This window comes from Nycticebus coucang, chromosome 5 (assembly GCF_027406575.1).
Source record: "Nycticebus coucang isolate mNycCou1 chromosome 5, mNycCou1.pri, whole genome shotgun sequence".
NCBI lineage: Eukaryota > Metazoa > Chordata > Mammalia > Primates > Lorisidae > Nycticebus > Nycticebus coucang.
The window spans coordinates 53,341,067-53,353,932 of NC_069784.1; positions in this window are offsets into that span (position 1 = coordinate 53,341,067).

Genomic DNA, 12,866 nt, shown 5'->3' on the forward strand with positions numbered 1-12,866 from the left:
TTCTTAAATATAAATGATGGATACCTGTTTGATGACTTGGACATCTGATGATTTTCTTCATTCTTTTGTTCTAATGTAGCTTGAGATAAATCTTGATTGATTTGCTCAAGACCACCATAAAACAATTGAGTATGGCCCATGAATGTAACATCCCTATAGAGCGTGGTAAAATCTAGTCCTTGGGCATTTTGTGGGTGATCCATGGCCTGCATGTACAGTGGTAATTTAGTGATATTGCAGCTAAGATTGTGAAGAGACAGATGCTCAAGCATAGAAGGGGAGAGACTGATAGTCTAATCCACACCCTCTCTCCTGGGCATCCTTTTCAACTGAGGGTGAATCCTGAGATTAGGGAGCATAAAATGGAATATCTCTACGGCTTTGCTGCTGGGCTTGGCTAGGCTGGTGGTAATCACATGTATGACCCCAACCACCTGCACAAGTGCAGCAGAACAGTGTAAAAAGTTGAGGAAAAAACCATTTTTAGAAGTTGTCCCACCCCTCCCTGCCCACATCTAGTTATGTTGTGCCTACTGCACTGTGAAATGTCTTAAACATGTTTCTGAACTCAAAAAAGACATTCTAATCAAAATCCTTTTTTAAAAAAAAAATCAAATCCTGTCTAAAATCATGTGCTTGCATGATGTAACTCAGTGATGAGTTAATTGACAATGATAAGGATAGTCACAGTAATAGATGCCATTTATTACCAGGCGTGCACTGGGTACTATGTTAAGTATTGTACATCTCCATTAACACACTTACATTTCTATTAACATTTAAACAAGTGTTATTATTCATTCATAGTTACCAAAAAAAAAAAAGTGAGGATTAGGAAAACCAGATAATTTATTTGCTCAGGTGCTCAGGTTATGAAGGTAGAACTGGGACCTATGACACAGATCATCTATCTCTAAATCCTAAGGAGTATCTCTCTGCCAAAAAGATGAAGTTTAACTTTAATGATAACTGCCCATTTTCAATGTACTTTTTGCATATATGCCATGGGATTCTATAGACAAAGTATATCCAGACTTTAAAAACATTTTTACCTTGATCCCATGAAATAGTAATAGTAGAAAAATATGAACAGCAGATTCTCAAATTCTTCCATTTTAAGATAAAATAGATAAGTCTAATATTTGTTTTAAAATGATAAATAATTTTATTTTTGCTAATACATTTGAAATACTTTTTTGAGTATAAAAGTAACATAGTAGATGATCTATAGTAGTTTAATATTTGCATCTAATGTTTGTCCACAAATAACATTGCCAACTTTTATATTATTTAAAACTAAAAGAGGAATTGAGATACATTTTAGATAATGTTTATACCTTAAATAATGTAAATATGTACCATACTTTATGTAAATGGAAACAATAGGGGTGTTCACTGTGGGAAAGGAAAAAGAAAGGACACATTTCATGGAAAAGGTGACCTTTTGTAATCTCCTTAATATTATTTTAGCTTGGGTTAATTCAAATTTTCATATTCTCTTTTTGAAGGTGTCTTAGCTTAGAAAACCATTTCAAATAAAAATATATTAAAATTGATTCTGACCCTCATTATTAGTTTTCTGTTTTTGTCTACAAAGAGTACAAGTTTATGATCTTATTTTGTTTTCCCAAATGAAATTTCTCTGCTTTCTGAATGAGTTTTGGTGGTGATGGAGTCTCCTGATGATGGAGTGACTTTATGAACTGCCCCCTAGGTAATCATATCTCCTAGATGATCCTCTCCAGCTCACCCATTCATTGTTTAGTTTCCTTCATGATCTATACCATTTACTTTGTACGTAAGCTTCCCATTCCCTGCCAGTGGTCAGTGAGAAGTTGTGTTTTCTTATAGGAGTATGTTTTCCCTTCTGTCTACAGGACTCGAATAGTATAAGTCAGTTGTTCTCAGACAGCTTGGCCTAGCAAACTCTAAATTTGTCCTTCTTACTCATTCTCTTAACGTCATTAAAAATTAGCCTTTCCTGTGGTGGTGCATGCTTGTAGTCCCAGCTACTCCAGAGGCTGAGGTGGGCGGTTGGCTCCAGCCCAGGAGTTTGAATCCAGTCTGGGCAGCATACTGAGATCGTGTTTCTTTTTTTTTTTTTTTTTTTTGTAGAGACAGAGTCTCACTGTACCGCCCTTGGGTAGAGTGCCGTGGCGTCACACGGCTCACAGCAACCTCTAACTCTTGGGCTTACGCGATTCTCTTGCCTCAGCCTCCCGAGCAGCTGGGACTACAGGCGCCCGCCACAACGCCCGGCTATTTTTTGGTTGCAGTTTCGCCGGGGCTGGGTTTGAACCCGCCACCCTCGGCATATGGGGCCGGCGCCCTACTCACTGAGCCACAGGCGCCGCCCGAGATCGTGTTTCTTAAAAAAAAAAAAAGTAATATTAAATTAGCCTTTCCCAAGGGAATTCAAATAATGTTCTAGATTTTTTCCTCTGGTTTCATATTGAGATCCTTGATTCTTTTTCTCCATTATAAACAATCAAATGAAGAGGGCTAACTTGATGGAGTCTCCTGATGATGAAGTGACTTTATGAACTAGTTTGTCTGCCAAGGGCCAGTGAGGCTCACATTATGAGGCTATTTAGCGTGAGGTGCTTAGAACCTGGTTCCCTAATAATGTCTCTTGTTCATTTATATTTGACTTACCCCTGTCTAATAGCAGCAGTGGCCATTAGTGACTTGGCCCTGTCCCCAGATGGCTCTATCTTAGAGTGCATATCTGTTCATCTTTCAGGTTCCTCTGTCTCAAGATTGTCATTGAAGTCAGAAGCAAAGAGCAGAGAAACCTGGTCAGAGAGGCAGAAGCAGACCAAGTTAAGGCAAGAAACTTCAGCTAGGAGGACTCAAGAGAAGCTTTCAAGCACAAGGGAAGGGATGATCGTGAAAGGACTTAAAGCAGGATGAGGACCAGCTCTGGCTCTGGCTTGTAGCAAAAGAAAAGATCTCTGGTTTTCAAGCAATGGTCCCTCAGCCTTAAACACATGCTTCATTGCTCTGATTTCCTGGGTTACCTGCAAACCACATGTGTCCTTTGCCTGCTGGCTGCCTGTTATAGATTCTGCTAATAGGGGGCACTAGAACACAACAGGAAGGCAGAAAAGTGCAGGGAGATTTGCTACCTTCTGTTTGCTCAGTATTCCTTTTCAGCATCTCTTCTGCAATGGTTCTTTACCCTGGCAGTTGTTTCCGGTAGTTACAGTTGGTCCCAGATTCTAGGATTTTCCCCTACTCCCAATGTGAGTCTCCACAACCCCCTTCAGAGATGTCAGCATCAGCTGCCAGGGCCTCCCTCTGAGCCCTTCAGACGCCAGCATTTTTGGCAGTGCCCTCGGAGGTCTGGATATCAGTCCCATGGGGCCTTGCTCAGGCCCTGGAGGTCAAGGTGGACTTCACCCCTTCCTCAAAGCCTGGGCGCCAGCTTTGCAGGGTCCCTCTTTCTGACTTCTGATCAACCAGCACTACCAGATACTATCAACCCCTAAAGATTTGAGTCCTAGTTTGGGGGGCCTCATCTGATTTCCTGAGGTAATGGCAAGAGCTAGACAACCTCATCTCAGACTGCTGGGTTCTAGCTCCACAGCACTTCTCTCCAGACTAAAAATTCCAGACTAAAAATTCCAGCACATTCCCTTTGATTTTCCAGCCCTAGGTGTGGCAGTTGCTGGCTACTTTTTTTTTTTTTTTTTTGAGACAGAGTCTCAAGCGGTTGCCCTGGTAGAGTGCCGTGGCTTCACAGCTCACAGCACCCTCAAACTCGGGCTCAAGGGATTCTCTTGCCACCGCCTCCCAAGTAGCTGGGACTACAGGCGCCTTCCACGACACCCGGCTATTGTTTTTTTGGAGAGGCAGGGGGTTGTGGTTGTCATTGTTGTTTTAGCTGGCCTGGGCTTGGTTTGAACCCGCCAGAGTTGTATGTGGTCAGCACCCTAGCCACTGAGCTACAGGCGCCGCTCATGACTACCCTTTTTACTGTTAATTTGCTACTTTGCCTTTTGTATTTTGAGCCTTCAATAACTGTTTATTCAATTCCACATGTTAAATTATCTGGTGTGGTTTCTGTTTCCCAGCCATCTATTCATCTTTATAGCCAATGCGTGTGCCAAATCCTGATCACGTGAGCTCTTTTCGTTAGATCCTTTAGCTGCTTTCTATTTTTCTCATGTAGGAGAGGAAGAGCTATCCCATGGAGCTCATCCACTCCATGATCCTCTAAGACAGCTATCAATGGGAAAATAACCAGCTATTTCTGCAGAAGAATCCATGTTCTACTTTCAGCAATTCAGAGTGCCACATCTATAAATGGCACTGGGTGAGTGGTGACACCTGTGTCCCTGTCCTCGGCCTGGGGGGTCCAGAGAGTACTCTACGATCACTGTTAGTGACTTGAGTTCTGAGGGCCAGATCATTTGCCCTAAGATGGTAGGACAAGTTACAAGTGCCTGTTTCAGTGGTGAGTGAGAGTGGTTTCCATCTTGGCTTCTGAGACTTTGTCAAATTTGACTTTGTCAAATTCTGAGAGTTGACATGGGCTTGCTCCTAGTGCTGTATCTGCTTGTCAACAAGTGCTCATATCCTGGGCATAGGATAGCAGTTCGCCAGAGCCTCCTAAGAAAGTCCCCTTTAACACTGGACATTTCACCAAGAAATATCCCTTTTGCTGTGCACTCAGGTTCTCCTGAAGTTGTCTGGAGAGCACATGTCACCAAGTAAGTCCAAGATACTTCCAGTCCCCAAGCTGATCATCAAAGATCTCCTCTTCCTTTGTGTGTCTCAGGTCACAGATAGGAGTTGCCATCTTCTTGTTGAGTGTGCAAATGTTTCTGACACTATAGCTACACAGGGTAAAAAAGATAAAAGAGGAGCAGGAGAAGTCAAAGAACCAGAGTGTGAAAGCAGAAGAGTTAGAGAAGCAAATGGAGATAGGAATCCTAGGGTTAGGGTCAGGTACTGACTCTCTAACTTGTGCAGCCTTCCTGCTAGACACTCGGGATGAGCTCTGGGCACCCTTCTTCTCTTTGCCTGCAGCTGCTTCTGGAATCAAATGCTAAGGAGTAAAGTGACTCCCTGTGGGATGGTTTCCAGGAAGCATCTAAACATAAAATCCCGGGTGGCGCCTGTGGCTCAAGAGTAGGGCACTGGTCCCATATGCCGGAGGTGGCGGGTTCAAACCCAGCCCCGGCCAAAAAAAAAAACCAAAATATAAAATCCCTACTCTGCCTCGTTGCTTTCCTCCTATATGCTCTCCCTAGCCTACTGGGACAACAAAGTAGACAGAACTTTCCTGCTTTGCTGACATGATCTCACAATTCTGTAGCCTTAGTATCAGATCTTAAACTGGCCTTCTCACCACTATCCCCATGGAGCTGACAGTCACCTGAGTTCAGAAGGTCTAAGTTATTCTCAGCCCTGCCACTATGGGCTATGTAACCTCAACTTCCACTGCTGTAAAGCAGGGCCACGTGTGACTCGCCTATTTCCCACCACCGAGAGCCAAAGGGATCCTTGACAAACTAAAGTAACTATTCTGAGATTAGGCCAGCCCTGTCCCCTCACTTTGTCCATTTCAGTTCTGCAACGCAGTAATCATGCTCTGGAATTCCTCCTGTGGGGCCCTGTGCCCAAGAGAGCCTTAAGCACAGAGCGGCCCCAAATTTTCCTTATTTACTCCTCTGACTTTCCCTCCTCCATCTTCCCCAAGGTCTTGTTCAATGCCACTTTACCCAAGGCTTTCTCACACTGAACACCAAAGTGACATTTAATCTAAAGGCAAATTCAAGTTAGGTCATAGTCACTCGATGTGCAATCCTACATACCTTGCTCCATATGACAAGTATAATTCGTCATTGCTGTGTAATGTAAATCTGGAGTATACCACAACTTATTTATCCTTTCTGCTATCAATGGCCTCTTACTATTTGGCCTTAACAAATAATGCCACTAAAATTATTTTAGTAAATGTTGTCTGATTAAAATGTGATTTTCTATTGGGAGATCCTTCTCTCCAGCTTCCTTAGAATTTTAATATGACCCCATCATTCCTTGACATCTTCCTTGGCCTCAGTGTAGAGTGAAGTCCATATCGGCAATCATCTAACCTGTATGGTGCCATGAGAGAGCTGAGAGCAGGGCTCACTGACTTTGTGTCAGTTTTCCAACAATCTATCCACACAGCAGCATGTTGTACTAGTTCCTGAGGGAATCAGGTACAAGGCAATGGGCCAGTTTGGGGATCACCTAATTCAGTCATAGGGGCAGGATTTTCTTTGCCTTGGAAGGCTCCTGTGCTGCTATCAGTGAATCCAAGTTCACTTGAAGCTTGTTTAAAAGCAGGATTATAGTTTATGCATGATAATCCAGCTGTAGAAGGATTACTGACTTTCTACCTAGCCCAAGAGAACATAGCTGTGACTACTTTTTCTGAGCCACCGGTAGGTTTGCAGAGACAGGGTTTAGATTTGGCGCATGACATTCTGCTCTAAAAGTTGGGCAATGTCGGACTCATGCTTTCTGATGATTTCACGAGTAAGGGTGGTTTTGTTTCTTGCCTGGCTTCTACAAGTCAGCACTCACAGAACCAGGGCATCTACTTAGGTTTGATGTGGAGACAGAAAATGAAAGAAACCTAAATGCGAGTCTTTTGGGGGGTCCTACTGACAGCTATGCAGACCTACAAACCAAGAGCACACTGAGCGTCTAGTAAGAGGACAGGCTGAAGTGTGAGCTGCAGTCCTGCAGGGGGAAATCATGCCAGTAGGTTAGAGGCTTCTCCTGTGATGCAGGATGGATGCCCACCACCAGGAGCTGGCAACGTCCCTGCCAAAAGCTTCCAAAGGTCCTAGGCATGCATACCCCAACTTCACTGCCAGTTTCCTCTACAGACCCACCTAGCAAAAGATAGCTTTTTCCCTCATTCAAAAGGAAGAGAGGTATTTAACTTCAAACATGCACATAAAAGTCTGATTCATTTTATAGGGGGGAGAACTATTTCCTAATTATATTTTCCTTTCCATTTAGAGAAAGGAGAGGGGCCAAAGAAGAGCCTTTAACTGGAAAAGCTACTGGCTCTTCAGAGATCACATAAGCCTAGTTCCAGCTTGCACAGATCAGGAAACAGCAGTTCTAGGATGCTGAGGGAGTATCTGAGTAAGCACAACCATTTGGTGAGAAAGCAGAGATCAGTGGAAATGGGGAGAAAAGGCTTCCATTTGGAAAGATCCAACAGTCACCAGACACTGATGGGTCACCTCTGTGGGGACCAATAATAAGCCTTTAGAGAGGTCATATAAGTGTTTTTGTGAATAGGTTCAGCAGAAAAAGGAATCATCAGAGAAATATAAAAGAGAATTGACAAAAGAATTAGAGATTCTACCAATTTTCACCCTGAGCTGAATATCCTCTAAAATTCATCTCATTACACTATGTGGACATTCTAAGCGTATTGTGAAAAACCTCGCCTTTATATTTTGAGATATTTCTCTGACCTATAGTTCTTCAAACTACTCATCAGGTAATGATTTTCCTCTTAGTTTCTCATGACAGGGTAAAAAACAGCCTGCACACAGGTAACAATGTTCTTACATGTTTTAATTCCTATTTAAATGATTGCTTAGGACCATAAGGCCCAAGACTTCTCTTTTAAAATATTCCTTGGAATGGATTAACAAACTGTGGTATATGTATATCAGGAAAAACTATTCAACCATAAAAAATACAAGAGATTTTACATCTTTTTTATTAATCTGGATAGCATTGAAACACATTCTTCTCAGTAAAGTATCACAAGAATGGAAAAGCAAATATCCAATGTGCTCAATACTAATACGAAGCCAGTAGATGATCGAATTCTCGCTCACATAGGAGAAAAACTCATTTCAATTCAAATTGAAGGGGAGAAAGCAGAGGGTTTGGAGTGCTCCCACTAAATGGGCACAATGTAGGGATGTATGGCACACCTTTTGGGTACGTGACACAAATACAAAAGGTACTCTACATAACAAATTCAAATATTATGACCTCGTTGTTTGAACCCTCACTTTAAACTGAAATTAAAAAAATATTTATGCCTCGACCAGTCTGAGCAAGAGTGAGACCCTGTCGCTACTAAAAAAAAAAAAGAAGAAAAAAAATTAGCCAGGCAAGGGTGGTAGGTGCCTGTAGTCCCAGCTACTTGGGAGGCTGAGGAAAGAGGATTGCTCAAGTCCAAGAGTTTGAGGCTGCTGTGAGCTATGATGCCACAGCACTCTACCCAGGGTGACGCTGTCTCAAAAAAAAAATTAATTAATAAATAAAATAAAAATGCCTAAAGAATACTTTTCAAATCTATATTTTTTGAGCCATGTTTTCAACCCTTGGATGGATTAGAAAATCAGTTTAATGTGGAAATTATTAAAGTGCATTGCACATGGTAAGAGTAAGTATAGTTTCGTGATGCTTTTAACTACATATGTGTATAGTATGAACTGGCTCACAATGTGATGTGCATTTCTTACTGTGGGTTGTGGTACAGAAAATTTGAGCAACATGGCTCTAGAACAGTGATTTTTAACCAGTGTGCTGTGGACACTGGTGTGCCATGAGAGGATCTTAGGTGTGCTATGAAAATTTTTAAAGATCATTAATTCAATTATTTTTGAAAGAAGTGCAAAGCACAGTATATTCTTTCTTTACTCTTTTTTTTTTTTTTTGTAGAGACAGGGTCTCACTTTATGGCCCTCGGTAGAGTGCCGTGGCCTCACACAGCTCACAGCAACCTCCAACTCCTGGGCTTAAGCGATTCTCTTGCCTCAGCCTCCCGAGTAGCTGGGACTACAGGCGCCCGCCACAACGCCCAGCTATTTTTTGGTTGCAGTTTGGCCGGGGCCAGGTTTGAACCCGTCACCCTCGGTATATGGGGCCGGCGCCTTAGTGACTGAGCCACAGGCGCCGCCCTTCTTTACTCTTTTTTTTTTAATCAACATAATTTAAGTGTGCCTCAGAAATTTAACTATTGGTTCAAATGTACCATGAGATAAAAAAGGTTGAAAAACACTGCTCTAGAAGGAGATTATCTGTGTGGGAAACACAACTGACATAACCTTTCTATCTTCTGCTTTTCCCTTGACTTTTGTTCTAGGCTCTATAACCACTACTGAGAGGAGAATGTGAATCATGGCTGTGTCTGATTTGCAGCCTCTGCTGGGAATGAAGTACACATGTTGAGGCACTTCATAGTCATTTTATCGGCAGTGCTACAATTCTCAATCCTGCTTGTTTAATAGATTCACTTGTGGAGAACTTCTAAATCCCTATGCCAAGCCCCATCTCAGGTTAAATAAGTCAGAATATCTAAAGATAAATTTTGGTACCCACTTTTAAAGCTCCTCGGGTGGAAGTAAGGTATAGCCAAAATTGAGAACCTCCTTTTCCTTGGCACAAGGAGCACACAGCAAATCCCTCCCTCGGGACCATGGTCATCTTAATTATTGTTTTATCTTCCTATATCTCTGTACATTTCAATAAAATTGGCTTCCTTCCATACTCCCTTGATCTCAGGCAAAGTCTTTTACGTGTATCCTTAAGATTCAAATGAGTTGCATTTCACATATTCAAAACTCAACAAAAGAAAAGTAAAAGGAGCAAAGAGAATGATGATGGGAGGCTGAGGAGAATAGTGAGAGAATGAGAGGGACTGACCAGGGTGGAGATGGAAAGTAGAAGGATATGAATAGGGGTATAGGTAACTTGGGGTATATTCATACAATGGAACAGTACTCAACAATAAAAAGGAACTAATGACTGATATATGCAACAAAACGGATGAATCTCAAGTGTGTTATGATGAGCTAAAGCCACCAGGTAAAGAGCAGTAAATGTTTCATAGCTCCACGTGTATATGTGGGTGCAGGGTGGGCTCTCTGACTCTGGCTAGTTGACTAGACTTAAGCCTCGGTTTATTGAAAAAGTATCATGTGATCTGGTCACTGAAATGGGACAGCTAAGTAGAATTGTTTGACACGACTTGTGTTTCCACAGAAAGTCTTTCTTCTTCATTCTTTTGTTGTTTCTTGTTGCCTCCATTTCCCTTTCCCTGCATCCACAGTTACCCACGTCATAGGCAGTCCAGGTGAACCTGAGATCAGGTTTCTACCCATCACTGTATCCTCTGGCCTCAGGGTCACTGAACTATCTACCAGCCCAGGTGGAGTGTTGGAAGTCCCCCTCCTCTTCGTTATTCCCTTCTCTTGATATTCATGTTGGTTGATAAGGAGCCTCTCGAGGCTCTCCTCTTGAATGCTCGTCTTCAGTTGTCCATTGTTCGTTGAGGGGACTCTCTACATGTATGCTTTTCTCTGAAGGTTAAAGTCTTTGTTGATTCTTCCTGAGGAACAGGATCAGGCTCTCTATCAGAAGTAAGGAGGTCTAAGGCACCACAAGTTCTATATCTCGAAACCCTGCCTTCTGCATCTATTTCTGAATTGATCTCCCCTTTCTCTTTAGTGTACCCTCTAAAGTCCTTCAGGGAACTTCAGCTTCTGATGAGGCCATTGGGTATAGCTACTGGACACCTGAGGGACTCACAATGATGAACACAGGTCTACAAGCCCAATAACAGGGGAAAACTAACTTGAGGGCAGGACTGCCATTCTTAATTCTGACCAGCAGTTCTCATTAAGGACTAGATGTGGGGGCTCTTGCTCTTGGTGATCACTTTTGAATCAGAAGGACATGTTGGATATTGGGGTCATCCTAGGTCAGATTTACTAGGAACAGATCCTGAGACAAGGATTTACATGCAAGTGATTCCTTAAGATCACTATCTGAGATCTGGAATGGAGTACAGGAAGCAGAAGAGCAAAGAAGGAGCCAAGAAAGGGTGATTTCAGGCAGAGTCTCTTTGACAGTAGGCTGGTGTGATGCTGCAGGAGAACTCTAGAATTTATTGTGCCTGAGAGCTTTTCTAGTCCCAGGTCAAGAGACTGTCACTTCCTCCTACCCTGTCCCTTTAAGCTTTGCACTAGTAGACTGCACAATTCTCTCAAGTCTGAGGTCCTTATTTTTTGCAATGGCTCCTTTGCTCTTTAACAAATGGCACCTTGTGCTTCAACCATGCTGAGTAAGTTGTAGTACCAATTTAAGGATGCACCTGCCTACCTAGAGAACCCTGCAGCTTTCACAGCTGTCTGAAATATTTTCTCTTTTTCTTAGGAAGAAATGATCACATCTGCCTTTGTGCCCTTGTTGTAACCTTGACAATTTTTTCTTGCTATACTTTTAGGGTTTTTTTGCTTTTTGAATTATGTTTCCACTAATGTAAGACCCCCTTGGCCATTCACTCCCCATCCATGAAACTTCGGTCACTCACCCATTGTTCATCCTTGAAGTGCTCTTAGGTTGATCAGAATATCAATGACCACCTTACCCATCCCCAGTTGGTATGAAAATTGTATGGCTACCAAATCTCTAAATATTCCCATACGTGTGAGTCATGTCTTTCTGATTGTAATGGATTTGTTTTGCTCTCTGGATGTCCTTTGCTCATAGGTATATGCCAGGTCACCATAAGCTAATAAAGGGGGACCAACACACTTTGTATATTTTGGGGCTCAATGAATGTGCTACTAAGCATAAAAGTGCACAGACTCCCCTGTGGCTGTGAGGCAGGGTGGGGAGTGGAGAGAGGAGAAATATTAGGACAATTATTTCTGGAACCAAGCAGAGTTCAAAGTGCACAGAGCAAACACAGATGGGAGGGGCTGGCCAGCAGATGGCCACAGCTGTTATTCTGGATTCTCTATACAATGACATTGTTAGGGGAAATAGCCTTGTGAAAGGAAATAAGAAGGTATTGAGAAAGGCTAAAAGAGGCTTTGAGATATAAATGAGACCCTGAGTGAGGCAGAGAGGATGAAAAGGTGAAATAGATGCACCCAGGACTGCCTGCCATGGAGGAGCCATCATGGAATCATTGAGTCAAAGTCAACCAGAAAACGGCCCCCGTCTCCCAGGAGTGGGTCAGTCTTGGCACCTCCTGCACTCCACGATTGGCAAGGAGCAGCCCAGAGCAGGTCAACCTCAGTGATGGATTCTAAGGCACAGCAACCAGGGCCTTAGTCACTCAAGTTCCATGTGCTATGCATTGTCTACAAGGCAAAAGTTCCTGTGGCCATCACAGCAGCAACATCCAGAAGAATTAGCTTTTGGCAAAAATATAGCATAGAAAAAAGAACAATGGTCATAAGCGAGCTATAAAGGGCAATAAGAAATAAGTGGACCCAAGAGCCACAAATGTAATTATTTCTGTGTCCTGGGCTTAAAGGCAAGGACAGTAATGTGCTGATCTCATGAGAGAATCCATCTTATTGGCAGCATCTTGATTAAAACTACCCCTTTTCTGATAAATATGGCATGGTTTCTTTCTCAAGCCTGCATGGTAGGTGAGCATGTCAACAGTGACTGAGACATAAGGCTGGCTCGTGTTGCAAAAGACAAAGAGACAAGAAAGACTGGATGGAGGGAAGGAAAGACATAAGCAAAAGTAGTACATTTCTTTAAAAAAGTAGATAAAATGTGAGGAGTTTGGGTTGCTGAAGGAATCTACATTCTTTTTGAAGACAAGGAAGATTAGATTGAAACAGAATACCAAAAGAAGGCCAGACACTGTGGCTCATGCCTGTAATCCTGGCAGTCTGGGAGGCTGAGCCAGGAAGATGGCTTGAGCTCAGGAGTTTGGGAACAACTCTGAGCAAGAGACCCCCATTTCTACTGAAAATAGAAAAATTAACTGGGCCTCATGCTATATGCCTGTAGTCCCAGCTACTTGAGAGGCTTAGGCAAGAGGATCACTTGAGCCCAAGAGTTTGAGGTTGCTGTGAGCTCTA